Below are 13,541 nucleotides of genomic sequence, written 5' to 3' on the forward strand. Positions count from 1 at the left end.
TAATGTACTGGAGATTTTAGTCGTCTATAATGTAGTGGAGATTTTAGTCATCTATAATGTACTGGAGATTTTAGTCCTCTATAATGTACTGGAGATTTTAGTCATCTATAATGTACTGGAGATTTTAGTCGTCTATAATGTACTGGAGATTTTAGTTGGCTATAATGTACTGGAGATGTTAGATGACTATAATGTACTGGAGATTTTAGTCGTCTATAATGTACTGGAGATTTTAGTTGGCTATAATGTACTGGAGATGTTAGATGACTATAATGTACTGGAGATTTTAGTCGCCTATAATGTACTGGAGATGTTAGATGACTATAATGTAGTGGAGATTTTAGTCGTCTATAATGTACTGGAGATTTTAGTCGTCTATAATGTAGTGGAGATTTTAGTCATCTATGATGTACTGGAGATTTTAGTCCTCTATAATGTACTGGAGATTTTAGTCATCTATAATGTACTGGAGATTTTAGTCATCTATAATGTACTGGAGATTTTAGTCGTCTATAATGTACTGGAGATGTTAGATGACTATAATGTACTGGAGATTTTAGTCGCCTATAATGTACTGGAGATGTTAGATGACTATAATGTACTGGAGATTTTAGTCGCCTATAATGTACTGGAGATGTTAGATGACTATAATGTAGTGGAGATTTTAGTCCTCTATAATGTACTGGAGATTTTAGTCGTCTATAATGTACTGGAGATTTTAGTCATCTATAATGTACTGGAGATTTTAGTCGTCTATATTGTACTGGAGATTTTAGTCGCCTATAATGTACTGGAGATTTTAGTCGTCTATAATGTACTGGAGATTTTAGTCATCTATAATGTACTGGAGATTTTAGTCGTCTATAATGTAGTGGAGATTTTAGTCATCTATAATGTAGTGGAGATTTTAGTCATCTATAATGTACTGGAGATTTTAGTCGTCTATAATGTACTGGAGATTTTAGTTGGCTATAATGTACTGGAGATGTTAGATGACTATAATGTAGTGGAGATTTTAGTCGTCTATAATGTACTGGAGATTTTAGTCGTCTATAATGTAGTGGAGATTTTAGTCATCTATGATGTACTGGAGATTTTAGTCCTCTATAATGTACTGGAGATTTTAGTCATCTATAATGTACTGGAGATTTTAGTCGTCTATAATGTACTGGAGATGTTAGATGACTATAATGTACTGGAGATTTTAGTCGTCTATAATGTACTGGAGATTTTAGTCGTCTATAATGAACTGGAGATTTTATTCGTCTATAATGTACTGGAGATTTTAGTCGTCTATAATGTACTAGAGATTTTAGTAGTCTATAATGTACTGGAGATTTTAGTTGTCTCTAATGTACTGGAGATTTTAGTGGTCTCTAATGTACAGGATATTTTAGTTGACTTTACTGTACTGCAGATTTTAGACAACTAAAATACAACTAAAACAATTCAGATGACTAAAATACTACTAAAACTAAAATGGCATTTTAATCAAATGACTATGACAAAACTAAATTGAAATTTGATGTCAAAATGAGCAGTGGTTTCATGGAAGCCTGGGTGAGAATGACTGAATACATGTAATTCAATGGCATCACATTCAGAAGATATAAAGACACATGAACCTCTTCCAACATAAAGAGCAAACTAAGACCTAACGTCAGCCTTAACCACATCAGCCTAATAAGAAGAGTACACATATCTACGTATATATATGTCATTGCGAAATAGATCTTTAGTGGACAGCCAAAGGTAAAAGCTAACCTGTACTCTACATAAAGACGAGTCTAGAATAAAATAAGCCACCATAGAACGTTAAAGAAGAAAAGCGGTTTCTGGAAAGACGGAGAAAAGAAAGAAAAGCCATAACGAGACAACAAACATATATTACCCTAAAAGAAAGCGAAAAGGGAAGTTGTTGGAGCGGAAGCAGCAAGAGCACAGCTTTATCCAGGAATCAGAAGAGTGAAGAAGATGAAGAGGAGACCAATCCAGCCTGGAGCAGTGATGAAGGATGAGAAGAAAGAAAGTCCCATACAGGGGGCAGCCAATGAGAAGAAGACTTGTCTCTATTTTGGTATATGAGGAAAGGGGGTGACTATAGGTTGTGGGTGGGGTGTCCAGTATATGAGAAGGTAGGGGGCGTGTATAGAAATACACTAAGAAGAGGATTAGTAGGCAGGCAATGAAGGAGGGATGACAGGGACAGGAGAAAAGGACAGGAAAACCCCAGGGGGGTGTCAGGAGGACAGGGACAATACAATAACACCAGGCAGGGGAGCAGCTGCAGAGACGGCCGCGCGCATCACCGCTTTTCTATGCATAAAATGCTGGACGGAGCCGGTGCAGGAGAAGTGCGTGGGCGCGCCTCCTAGAAATAATGGTAGGGGAGCGCGCTTCGCTAGTCGAACGTGGCCGTGTCCGCGCAGGTCGGAGGCGCGCTCAGTCAGATGGTGTACCGTAAAGCGGCCTCAGAGCGGTGGAGGAGAAGTCGGGGCTCTTCTCTGTAGATCTGCTCGTTGTATAGACTGTGTCAGTGAGAGATAAATGGTGCCAGGGGAAGGACAGGAAGTGGGGGAACGCCTGAGCTGTCAGTGAAATCACACTTCTTCTAGTATATGAACACACACAAAGGGAAATGATCCAACACCAGGCACCAGATGGAGGGTGGGGCTGCCTTAGCCTGTGCACTCAGCAGAAGGCACTGTTTAATGTACAGATCAAGTGTGGGCACAAATCCTTCTGTACATGTCAACAGGAATGAGGCTGGCTCTAATGATGGCTGCTGCACACTTCTTATATATCTTATCTTTACTCAGGTCTCTCCTGTTAGCACCCAACAGGGTTTTCTATTAGGAGCATAAGTACTCAAAACTCCCTCCTTCAGTCACCCCCTGTCGCTGCCCCATACCCACCTCTGAGCACGTCCATTGTCTCTATCCCATACCCGCCTCTGAGCACGTCCATTGTCTCTATCCCATAACCGCCTCTGAGCGCATCCCTTGTCTCCATACCATACCCGCCTCTGAGCGCATCCCTTGTCTCCATCCCATACCCGCCTCTGAGCACGTCCCTTGTCTCCATCCCATACCTGCCAAAGAGCTAGTCTATTGTCTCCATTCCATACCCGCCTCTGAGCGCGTCCCTTGTCTCCATCCCATACCCGCCTCTGAGCACGTCCATTGTCTCCATCCCATACCCACCCCTGAACACGTCCCTTGTCTCCATTCCATACCCGCCTCTGAGCACGTCCCTTGTCTCCATTCCATACCCGCCTCTGAGCGCATCCCTTGTCTCCATCCCATACCCGCCTCTGAGCACGTCCCTTGTCTCCATCCCATACCCGCCTCGGAGCACGTCCCTTGTCTCCATCCCATACCCGCCTCTGAGCACGTCCCTTGTCTCCATTTCATACCCGCCTCTGAGCGCATCCCTTGTCTCCATCCCATACCCACCCCTGAGCACGTCCCTTGTCTCGAATCCCATACCCACCCCTGAGCGCATCCCTTGTCTCCATCCCATACCCACCCCTGAGCACGTCCCTTGTCTCGAATTCCATACCCACCCCTGAGCACGTCCCTTGTCTCCACCCCATACTCACCTCCAAGCACGTCCCTTGTCTCCATCCCATACCCGCCTCTGAGCACGTCCATTGTCTCTATCCCATAACCGCCTCTGAGCGCATCCCTTGTCTCCATACCATACCCGCCTCTGAGCGCATCCCTTGTCTCCATCCCATACCCGCCTCTGAGCACGTCCCTTGTCTCCATCCCATACCTGCCAAAGAGCTAGTCTATTGTCTCCATTCCATACCCGCCTCTGAGCGCGTCCCTTGTCTCCATCCCATACCCGCCTCTGAGCACGTCCATTGTCTCCATCCCATACCCACCCCTGAACACGTCCCTTGTCTCCATTCCATACCCGCCTCTGAGCGCATCCCTTGTCTCCATCCCATACCCGCCTCTGAGCACGTCCATTGTCTCTATCCCATACCCGCCTCTGAGCACGTCCATTGTCTCTATCCCATAACCGCCTCTGAGCGCATCCCTTGTCTCCATACCATACCCGCCTCTGAGCGCATCCCTTGTCTCCATCCCATACCCGCCTCTGAGCACGTCCCTTGTCTCCATCCCATACCTGCCAAAGAGCTAGTCTATTGTCTCCATTCCATACCCGCCTCTGAGCGCGTCCCTTGTCTCCATCCCATACCCGCCTCTGAGCACGTCCATTGTCTCCATCCCATACCCACCCCTGAACACGTCCCTTGTCTCCATTCCATACCCGCCTCTGAGCACGTCCCTTGTCTCCATTCCATACCCGCCTCTGAGCGCATCCCTTGTCTCCATCCCATACCCGCCTCTGAGCACGTCCCTTGTCTCCATCCCATACCCGCCTCGGAGCACGTCCCTTGTCTCCATCCCATACCCGCCTCTGAGCACGTCCCTTGTCTCCATTTCATACCCGCCTCTGAGCGCATCCCTTGTCTCCATCCCATACCCACCCCTGAGCACGTCCCTTGTCTCGAATCCCATACCCACCCCTGAGCGCATCCCTTGTCTCCATCCCATACCCACCCCTGAGCACGTCCCTTGTCTCGAATCCCATACCCACCCCTGAGCACGTCCCTTGTCTCCACCCCATACTCACCTCCAAGCACGTCCCTTGTCTCCATCCCATACCCGCCTCGGAGCACGTCCCTTGTCTCTATCCCATACCCGCCTCTGAGCACGTCCCTTGTCTCTATCCCATACCCGCCTCTGAGCACGTCACTTGTCTCTATCCCATACCCGCCTCTGAGCACTGTCCCTTGTCTCTATCCCATACCCGCCTCTAAGCACGTCCCTTGTCTCCATTCCATACCCGCCTCTAAGCACGTCCCTTGTCTCCATTCCATACCCGCCTCTGAGCACGTCCCTTGTCTCCATTCCATACCCGCCTCTGAGCGCATCCCTTGTCTCCATTCCATATCCACCCCTGAGCACGTCCCTTGTCTCCAACCCATACCCGCCTCTGAGCACGTCCCTTGTCTCCATTCCATACCCCCCTCTAAGCACGTCCCTTGTCTCCATTCCATACCCGCCTCTGAGCACGTCCCTTGTCTCCATTCCATACCCGCCTATGAGCGCATCCCTTGTCTCCATTCCATATCCACCCCTGAGCACGTCCCTTGTCTCCAACCCATACCTGCCAAGGAGCACGTCCCTTGTCTCCATTCCAAAACCCGCCTCTGAGCACGTCCCTTGTCTCCATTCCTTACCCGCCTCTGAGCACGTCCCTTGTCTCCATTCCTTACCCGCCTCTGAGCACATCCCTTGTCTCCATTCCATACCCGCCTCTGAGCACGTCCCTTGTCTCCATTCCATACCTGCCTCTGAGCGCATCCCTTGTCTCCATAGCATATCCACCCCTGAGCACGTCCCTTGTCTCCATCCCATACCCGCCTCGGAGCACGTCCCTTGTCTCCATCCCATACCCGCCTCTGAGCACGTCCCTTGTCTCTATCCCATACCCGCCTCTGAGCACGTCCCTTGTCTCCATTCCATACCCGCCTCTGAGCACGTCCCTTGTCTCCATTCCATGCCCGCCTCTGAGCACGTCCCTTGTCTCTATTCCATACCCACCTCTGAGCGCATCCCTTGTCTCCATACCATATCCACCCCTGAGCACGTCCCTTGTCTCCATCCCATACCCGCCTCGGAGCACTTCCCTTGTCTCCATTCCATACCCGCCTCTGAGCGCATCCCTTGTCTCCATACCATATCCACCCCTGAGCACATCCCTTGTCTCCATCCCATACCCGCCTCGGAGCACGTCCCTTGTCTCCATCCCATACCCGCCTCTGAGCACGTCCCTTGTCTCCATTTCATACCCGCCTCTGAGCGCATCCCTTGTCTCCATCCCATACCCACCCCTGAGCCCGTCCCTTGTCTCGAATCCCATACCCACCCCTGAGCGCATCCCTTGTCTCCATACCATATCCACCCCTGAGCACGTCCCTTGTCTCCATCCCATACCCGCCTCGGAGCACGTCCCTTGTCTCCATTCCATACCCGCCTCTGAGCACATCCCTTGTCTCTATTCCATACCCGCCTCTGAGCACGTCCCTTGGCTTCATTCCATACCCGCCTCTGAGCACATTCCTTGTCTCCATTCCATACCCGCCTCTGAACGCATCCCTTGTCTCCATAGCATATCCACCCCTGAGCACGTCCCTTGTCTCCATCCCATACCCGCCTCGGAGCACTGTCCCTTGTCTCCATTCCATACCCGCCTCTGAGCACGTCCCTTGTCTCCAATCCATACCCGCCTCTGAGCGCATCCCTTGTCTCCATAGCATATCCACCCCTGAGCACGTCCCTTGTCTCCATCCCATACCCACCCCTGAGCACGTCCCTTGTCTCCATCCCATAACCGCCTCGGAGCACTGTCCCTTGTCTCCATCCCATACCCGCCTCTGAGTACGTCCCTTGTCTCTATCCCATACCCGCCTCTGAGCACGTCCCTTGTCTCCATTTCATACCCGCCTCTGAGCACGTCCCTTGTCTCCATTCCATACCCGCCTCTGAGCACGTCCCTTGTCTCCATTCCATACCCGCCTCTGAGCGCATCCCTTGTCTCCATACTATATCCACCCCTGAGCACGTCCCTTGTCTCCATCCCATACCCGCCTCTGAGCACGTCCCTTGTCTCCATCCCATACCCGCCTCGGAGCACGTCCCTTGTCTCCATCCCATACCCGCCTCTGAGCACGTCCCTTGTCTCCATTTCATACCCGCCTCTGAGCGCATCCCTTGTCTCCATCCCATACCCACCCCTGAGCACGTCCCTTGTCTCGAATCCCATACCCACCCCTGAGCGCATCCCTTGTCTCCATCCCATACCCACCCCTGAGCACGTCCCTTGTCTCGAATCCCATACCCACCCCTGAGCACGTCCCTTGTCTCCACCCCATACTCACCTCCAAGCACGTCCCTTGTCTCCATCCCATACCCGCCTCTGAGCACGTCCATTGTCTCTATCCCATAACCGCCTCTGAGCGCATCCCTTGTCTCCATACCATACCCGCCTCTGAGCGCATCCCTTGTCTCCATCCCATACCCGCCTCTGAGCACGTCCCTTGTCTCCATCCCATACCTGCCAAAGAGCTAGTCTATTGTCTCCATTCCATACCCGCCTCTGAGCGCGTCCCTTGTCTCCATCCCATACCCGCCTCTGAGCACGTCCATTGTCTCCATCCCATACCCACCCCTGAACACGTCCCTTGTCTCCATTCCATACCCGCCTCTGAGCACGTCCCTTGTCTCCATTCCATACCCGCCTCTGAGCGCATCCCTTGTCTCCATCCCATACCCGCCTCTGAGCACGTCCCTTGTCTCCATCCCATACCCGCCTCGGAGCACGTCCCTTGTCTCCATCCCATACCCGCCTCTGAGCACGTCCCTTGTCTCCATTTCATACCCGCCTCTGAGCGCATCCCTTGTCTCCATCCCATACCCACCCCTGAGCACGTCCCTTGTCTCGAATCCCATACCCACCCCTGAGCGCATCCCTTGTCTCCATCCCATACCCACCCCTGAGCACGTCCCTTGTCTCGAATCCCATACCCACCCCTGAGCACGTCCCTTGTCTCCACCCCATACTCACCTCCAAGCACGTCCCTTGTCTCCATCCCATACCCGCCTCGGAGCACGTCCCTTGTCTCTATCCCATACCCGCCTCTGAGCACGTCCCTTGTCTCTATCCCATACCCGCCTCTGAGCACGTCACTTGTCTCTATCCCATACCCGCCTCTGAGCACTGTCCCTTGTCTCTATCCCATACCCGCCTCTAAGCACGTCCCTTGTCTCCATTCCATACCCGCCTCTAAGCACGTCCCTTGTCTCCATTCCATACCCGCCTCTGAGCACGTCCCTTGTCTCCATTCCATACCCGCCTCTGAGCGCATCCCTTGTCTCCATTCCATATCCACCCCTGAGCACGTCCCTTGTCTCCAACCCATACCCGCCTCTGAGCACGTCCCTTGTCTCCATTCCATACCCCCCTCTAAGCACGTCCCTTGTCTCCATTCCATACCCGCCTCTGAGCACGTCCCTTGTCTCCATTCCATACCCGCCTATGAGCGCATCCCTTGTCTCCATTCCATATCCACCCCTGAGCACGTCCCTTGTCTCCAACCCATACCTGCCAAGGAGCACGTCCCTTGTCTCCATTCCATACCCGCCTCTGAGCACGTCCCTTGTCTCCATTCCTTACCCGCCTCTGAGCACATCCCTTGTCTCCATTCCATACCCGCCTCTGAGCACGTCCCTTGTCTCCATTCCATACCTGCCTCTGAGCGCATCCCTTGTCTCCATAGCATATCCACCCCTGAGCACGTCCCTTGTCTCCATCCCATACCCGCCTCGGAGCACGTCCCTTGTCTCCATCCCATACCCGCCTCTGAGCACGTCCCTTGTCTCTATCCCATACCCGCCTCTGAGCACGTCCCTTGTCTCCATTCCATACCCGCCTCTGAGCACGTCCCTTGTCTCCATTCCATGCCCGCCTCTGAGCACGTCCCTTGTCTCTATTCCATACCCACCTCTGAGCGCATCCCTTGTCTCCATACCATATCCACCCCTGAGCACGTCCCTTGTCTCCATCCCATACCCGCCTCGGAGCACGTCCCTTGTCTCCATCCCATACCCGCCTCTGAGCACTTCCCTTGTCTCCATTCCATACCCGCCTCTGAGCGCATCCCTTGTCTCCATACCATATCCACCCCTGAGCACATCCCTTGTCTCCATCCCATACCCGCCTCGGAGCACGTCCCTTGTCTCCATCCCATACCCGCCTCTGAGCACGTCCCTTGTCTCCATTTCATACCCGCCTCTGAGCGCATCCCTTGTCTCCATCCCATACCCACCCCTGAGCCCGTCCCTTGTCTCGAACCCCATACCCACCCCTGAGCGCATCCCTTGTCTCCATACCATATCCACCCCTGAGCACGTCCCTTGTCTCCATCCCATACCCGCCTCGGAGCACGTCCCTTGTCTCCATTCCATACCCGCCTCTGAGCACATCCCTTGTCTCTATTCCATACCCGCCTCTGAGCACGTCCCTTGGCTTCATTCCATACCCGCCTCTGAGCACATTCCTTGTCTCCATTCCATACCCGCCTCTGAACGCATCCCTTGTCTCCATAGCATATCCACCCCTGAGCACGTCCCTTGTCTCCATCCCATACCCGCCTCGGAGCACTGTCCCTTGTCTCCATTCCATACCCGCCTCTGAGCACGTCCCTTGTCTCCAATCCATACCCGCCTCTGAGCGCATCCCTTGTCTCCATAGCATATCCACCCCTGAGCACGTCCCTTGTCTCCATCCCATACCCACCCCTGAGCACGTCCCTTGTCTCCATCCCATAACCGCCTCGGAGCACTGTCCCTTGTCTCCATCCCATACCCGCCTCTGAGTACGTCCCTTGTCTCTATCCCATACCCGCCTCTGAGCACGTCCCTTGTCTCCATTTCATACCCGCCTCTGAGCACGTCCCTTGTCTCCATTCCATACCCGCCTCTGAGCACGTCCCTTGTCTCCATTCCATACCCGCCTCTGAGCGCATCCCTTGTCTCCATACTATATCCACCCCTGAGCACGTCCCTTGTCTCCATCCCATACCCGCCTCGGATCATGTCCCTTGTCTCCAACCCATACCCGCCTCTGAGCACGTCCCTTGTCTCTATCCCATACCTGCCTCTGAGCACGTCCCTTGTCTCCATTCCATACCCGCCTCTGAGCACTTCCCTTGTCTCCATTCCATACTCGCCTCTGAGCGCATCCCTTGTCTCCATACCATATCTACCCCTGAGCACGTCCCTTGTCTCCATCCCATACCCGCCTTGGAGCACGTCCCTTGTCTCCATCCCATACCCGCCTCTGAGCACGTCCCTTCTCTCCATTTCATACCCGCCTCTGAGCGCATCCCTTGTCTCCATCCCATACCCACCCCTGAGCACGTCCCTTGTCTCAAATCCCATACCCACCCTTGAGCACGTCCCTTATCTCCACCCCATACTCACCTCCAAGCACGTCCCTTGTCTCTGACCCATACCCACCTCCGAGCACTGTCCCTTGTCTCCGACCCATACCCACCACCGAGCACATCCCTTGTCTCCACCCCATACTCACCTCCAAGCACGTGCCTTGTCTCTGACCCATACCCACCTCCGAGCACGTCCCTTGTCTCCACCCCATACTCACCTCCAAGCACGTCCCTTGTCTCTGACCCATACCCACCTCCGAGCACTGTCCCTTGTCTCCGACCCATACCCATCTCCGAGCACATCCCTTGTCTCCACCCCATACTCACCTCCAAGCACGTCCCTTGTCTCTGACCCATACCCACCTCCGAGCACTGTCCCTTGTCTCCAACCCATACCCACCTCCGAGCAAGTCCCTTGTCTCCACCCCATACTCACCTCCGAGCACACCCCTTGTCTCCGACCCATACCCATCTCCGAGAACGTCCTTTGTCTCCACCCCATACTCACCTTTGAGCACGTCCCTTGTCTCTGACCCATACCCACGTCCGAGCACTGTCCTTTGTGCCCACCCCATACCCACCTCCGAGCACTTTCCCTTGTCTCCGACCCATACCCACCTTCCGAGCACGTCCCTTATCTCCAAACCCATACACACCTCCGAGCACTGTCCCTTGTCTCCGACCCATACTCTCCTCTGAGCATATCCCTTGTCTCCACCCCATACTCTCCTCCGAGCACGTCCCTTGTCTCTGACCCATACCCACCTCCGAGCACGTCCCTTGTCTCCACCCCATACTCACCTCCAAGCACGTCCCTTGTCTCTGACCCATACCCATCTCCGAGCACTGTCCCTTGTCTCCGACCCATACCCACCTCCGAGCACATCCCTTGTCTCCACCCCATACTCACCTCCAAGCACGTCCCTTGTCTCTGACCCATACCCACCTCCGAGCACTGTCCCTTGTCTCCGACCCATACCCACCTCCGAGCACATCCCTTGTCTCCACCCCATACTCACCTTTGAGCACGTCCCTTGTCTCTGACCCATACCCACCTCCGAGCACTGTCCTTTGTGCCCACCCCATACCCACCTCCGAGCACTTTCCCTTGTCTCCGACCCATACTCACCTCTGAGCATGTCCCTTGTCTCCACCCCATACTCTCCTCCGAGCACATCCCTTGTCTCCGACCCATACCCACCTCTGAGCTCATCCCTTGTCTCCACCCCATACCCACCTCCGAGCACTGTCCCCACCCTATACCCACCAACAAGCACGTCCCTTGTCTCTGACCCATACCCACCTCCGAGCACGTCCCTTGTCCTCACCCGATACCCACCCCTGAGCACGTCCCTTGTCTCCATCCCATATCCACCCCTGAGCACGTCCCTTGTCTCTGACCCATACCCACCTCCGAGCATGTCCCTTGTCTTCACCCCATACTCACCTCCAAGCACGTCCCTTGTCTCTGACCCATACCCACCTCCGAGCACTGTCCCTTGTCTCCACCCCATACTCACCTCCAAGCACATCCCTTATCTCCGACCCATACCCACCTCCGAGCACATCCCTTGTCTCCATCCCATACCCGCCTCTGAGCACGTCCCTTGTCTCCATCCCATACCCACCCCTGAGCACGTCCCTTGTCTCGAATCCCATACCCACCCCTGAGCACGTCCCTTGTCTCCACCCCATACTCACCTCCAAGCACGTCCCTTGTCTACATCCCATACCCGCCTCGGAGCACGTCCCTTGTCTCCATCCCATACCCGCCTCTGAGCACGTCCCTTGTCTCTATCCCATACCCGCCTCTGAGCACGTCCCTTGTCTCTATCCCATACCCGCCTCTGAGCACGTCACTTGTCTCTATCCCATACCCGCCTCTGAGCACTGTCCCTTGTCTCTATCCCATACCCGCCTCTAAGCACGTCCCTTGTCTCCATTCCATACCCGCCTCTAAGCACGTCCCTTGTCTCCATTCCATACCCGCCTCTGAGCACGTCCCTTGTCTCCATTCCATACCCGCCTCTGAGCGCATCCCTTGTCTCCATTCCATATCCACCCCTGAGCACGTCCCTTGTCTCCAACCCATACCTGCCTCGGAGCACGTCCCTTGTCTCCATTCCATACCCGCCTCTGAGCACGTCCCTTGTCTCCATTCCTTACCCGCCTCTGAGCACATCCCTTGTCTCCATTCCATACCCGCCTCTGAGCACGTCCCTTGTCTCCATTCCATACCCGCCTCTGAAAGCATCCCTTGTCTCCATAGCATATCCACCCCTGAGCACGTCCCTTGTCTCCATCCCATACCCGCCTCGGAGCATGTCCCTTGTCTCCATCCCATACCCGCCTCTGAGCACGTCCCTTGTCTCTATCCCATACCCGCCTCTGAGCACGTCCCTTGTCTCCATTCCATACCCGCCTCTGAGCACGTCCCTTGTCTCCATTCCATACCCGCCTCTGAGCACGTCCCTTGTCTCTATTCCATACCCACCTCTGAGCGCATCCCTTGTCTCCATACCATATCCACCCCTGAGCACGTCCCTTGTCTCCATCCCATACCCGCCTCGGAGCACGTCCCTTGTCTCCATCCCATACCCGCCTCTGAGCACTTCCCTTGTCTCCATTCCATACCCGCCTCTGAGCGCATCCCTTGTCTCCATACCATATCCACCCCTGAGCACATCCCTTGTCTCCATCCCATACCCGCCTCGGTGCACGTCCCTTGTCTCCATCCCATACCCGCCTCTGAGCACGTCCCTTGTCTCCATTTCATACCCGCCTCTGAGCGCATCCCTTGTCTCCATCCCATACCCACCTCTGAGCGCATCCCTTGTCTCTATTCCATACCCGCCTCTGAGCACGTCCCTTGGCTTCATTCCATACCCGCCTCTGAGCACATTCCTTGTCTCCATTCCATACCCGCCTCTGAACGCATCCCTTGTCTCCATAGCATATCCACCCCTGAGCACGTCCCTTGTCTCCATCCCATACCCGCCTCGGAGCACTGTCCCTTGTCTCCATTCCATACCCGCCTCTGAGCACGTCCCTTGTCTCCAATCCATACCCGCCTCTGAGCGCATCCCTTGTCTCCATAGCATATCCACCCCTGAGCACGTCCCTTGTCTCCATCCCATACCCACCCCTGAGCACGTCCCTTGTCTCCATCCCATAACCGCCTCGGAGCACTGTCCCTTGTCTCCATCCCATACCCGCCTCTGAGTACGTCCCTTGTCTCTATCCCATACCCGCCTCTGAGCACGTCCCTTGTCTCCATTTCATACCCGCCTCTGAGCACGTCCCTTGTCTCCATTCCATACCCGCCTCTGAGCACGTCCCTTGTCTCCATTCCATACCCGCCTCTGAGCGCATCCCTTGTCTCCATACTATATCCACCCCTGAGCACGTCCCTTGTCTCCATCCCATACCCGCCTCGGATCATGTCCCTTGTCTCCATCCCATACCCGCCTCTGAGCACGTCCCTTGTCTCTATCCCATACCTGCCTCTGAGCACGTC

At 54.2% G+C, this 13,541-nt stretch overlaps 1 protein-coding gene across 2 annotated transcripts in view; it reads right to left on the reverse strand.

Annotated features, from left to right (window-relative positions):
• Positions 1 to 2,370, reverse strand: part of SLC12A6 (solute carrier family 12 member 6) — a 131,337-nt gene extending 128,967 nt beyond the window's left edge. The window contains exons 1-2 of one of the 2 annotated variants that reach the window (XM_082264507.1): positions 1,950 to 2,370; positions 1,892 to 1,918 (exon numbers count right to left, since the gene is read on the reverse strand). The gene's annotated coding sequence lies outside the window, so the exon portion shown is untranslated. Of the gene's footprint in view, positions 1 to 1,891 lie in introns of both variants that reach the window. The other variant, XM_082264506.1, reaches the window with a different exon arrangement.
• Between the last annotated feature and the right edge of the window lie 11,171 nt (positions 2,371 to 13,541).

The sequence above is a fragment of the Pelophylax lessonae genome (genome assembly GCF_965119305.1).
Source record: "Pelophylax lessonae genome assembly, chromosome: 1".
Lineage (NCBI taxonomy): Eukaryota > Metazoa > Chordata > Amphibia > Anura > Ranidae > Pelophylax > Pelophylax lessonae.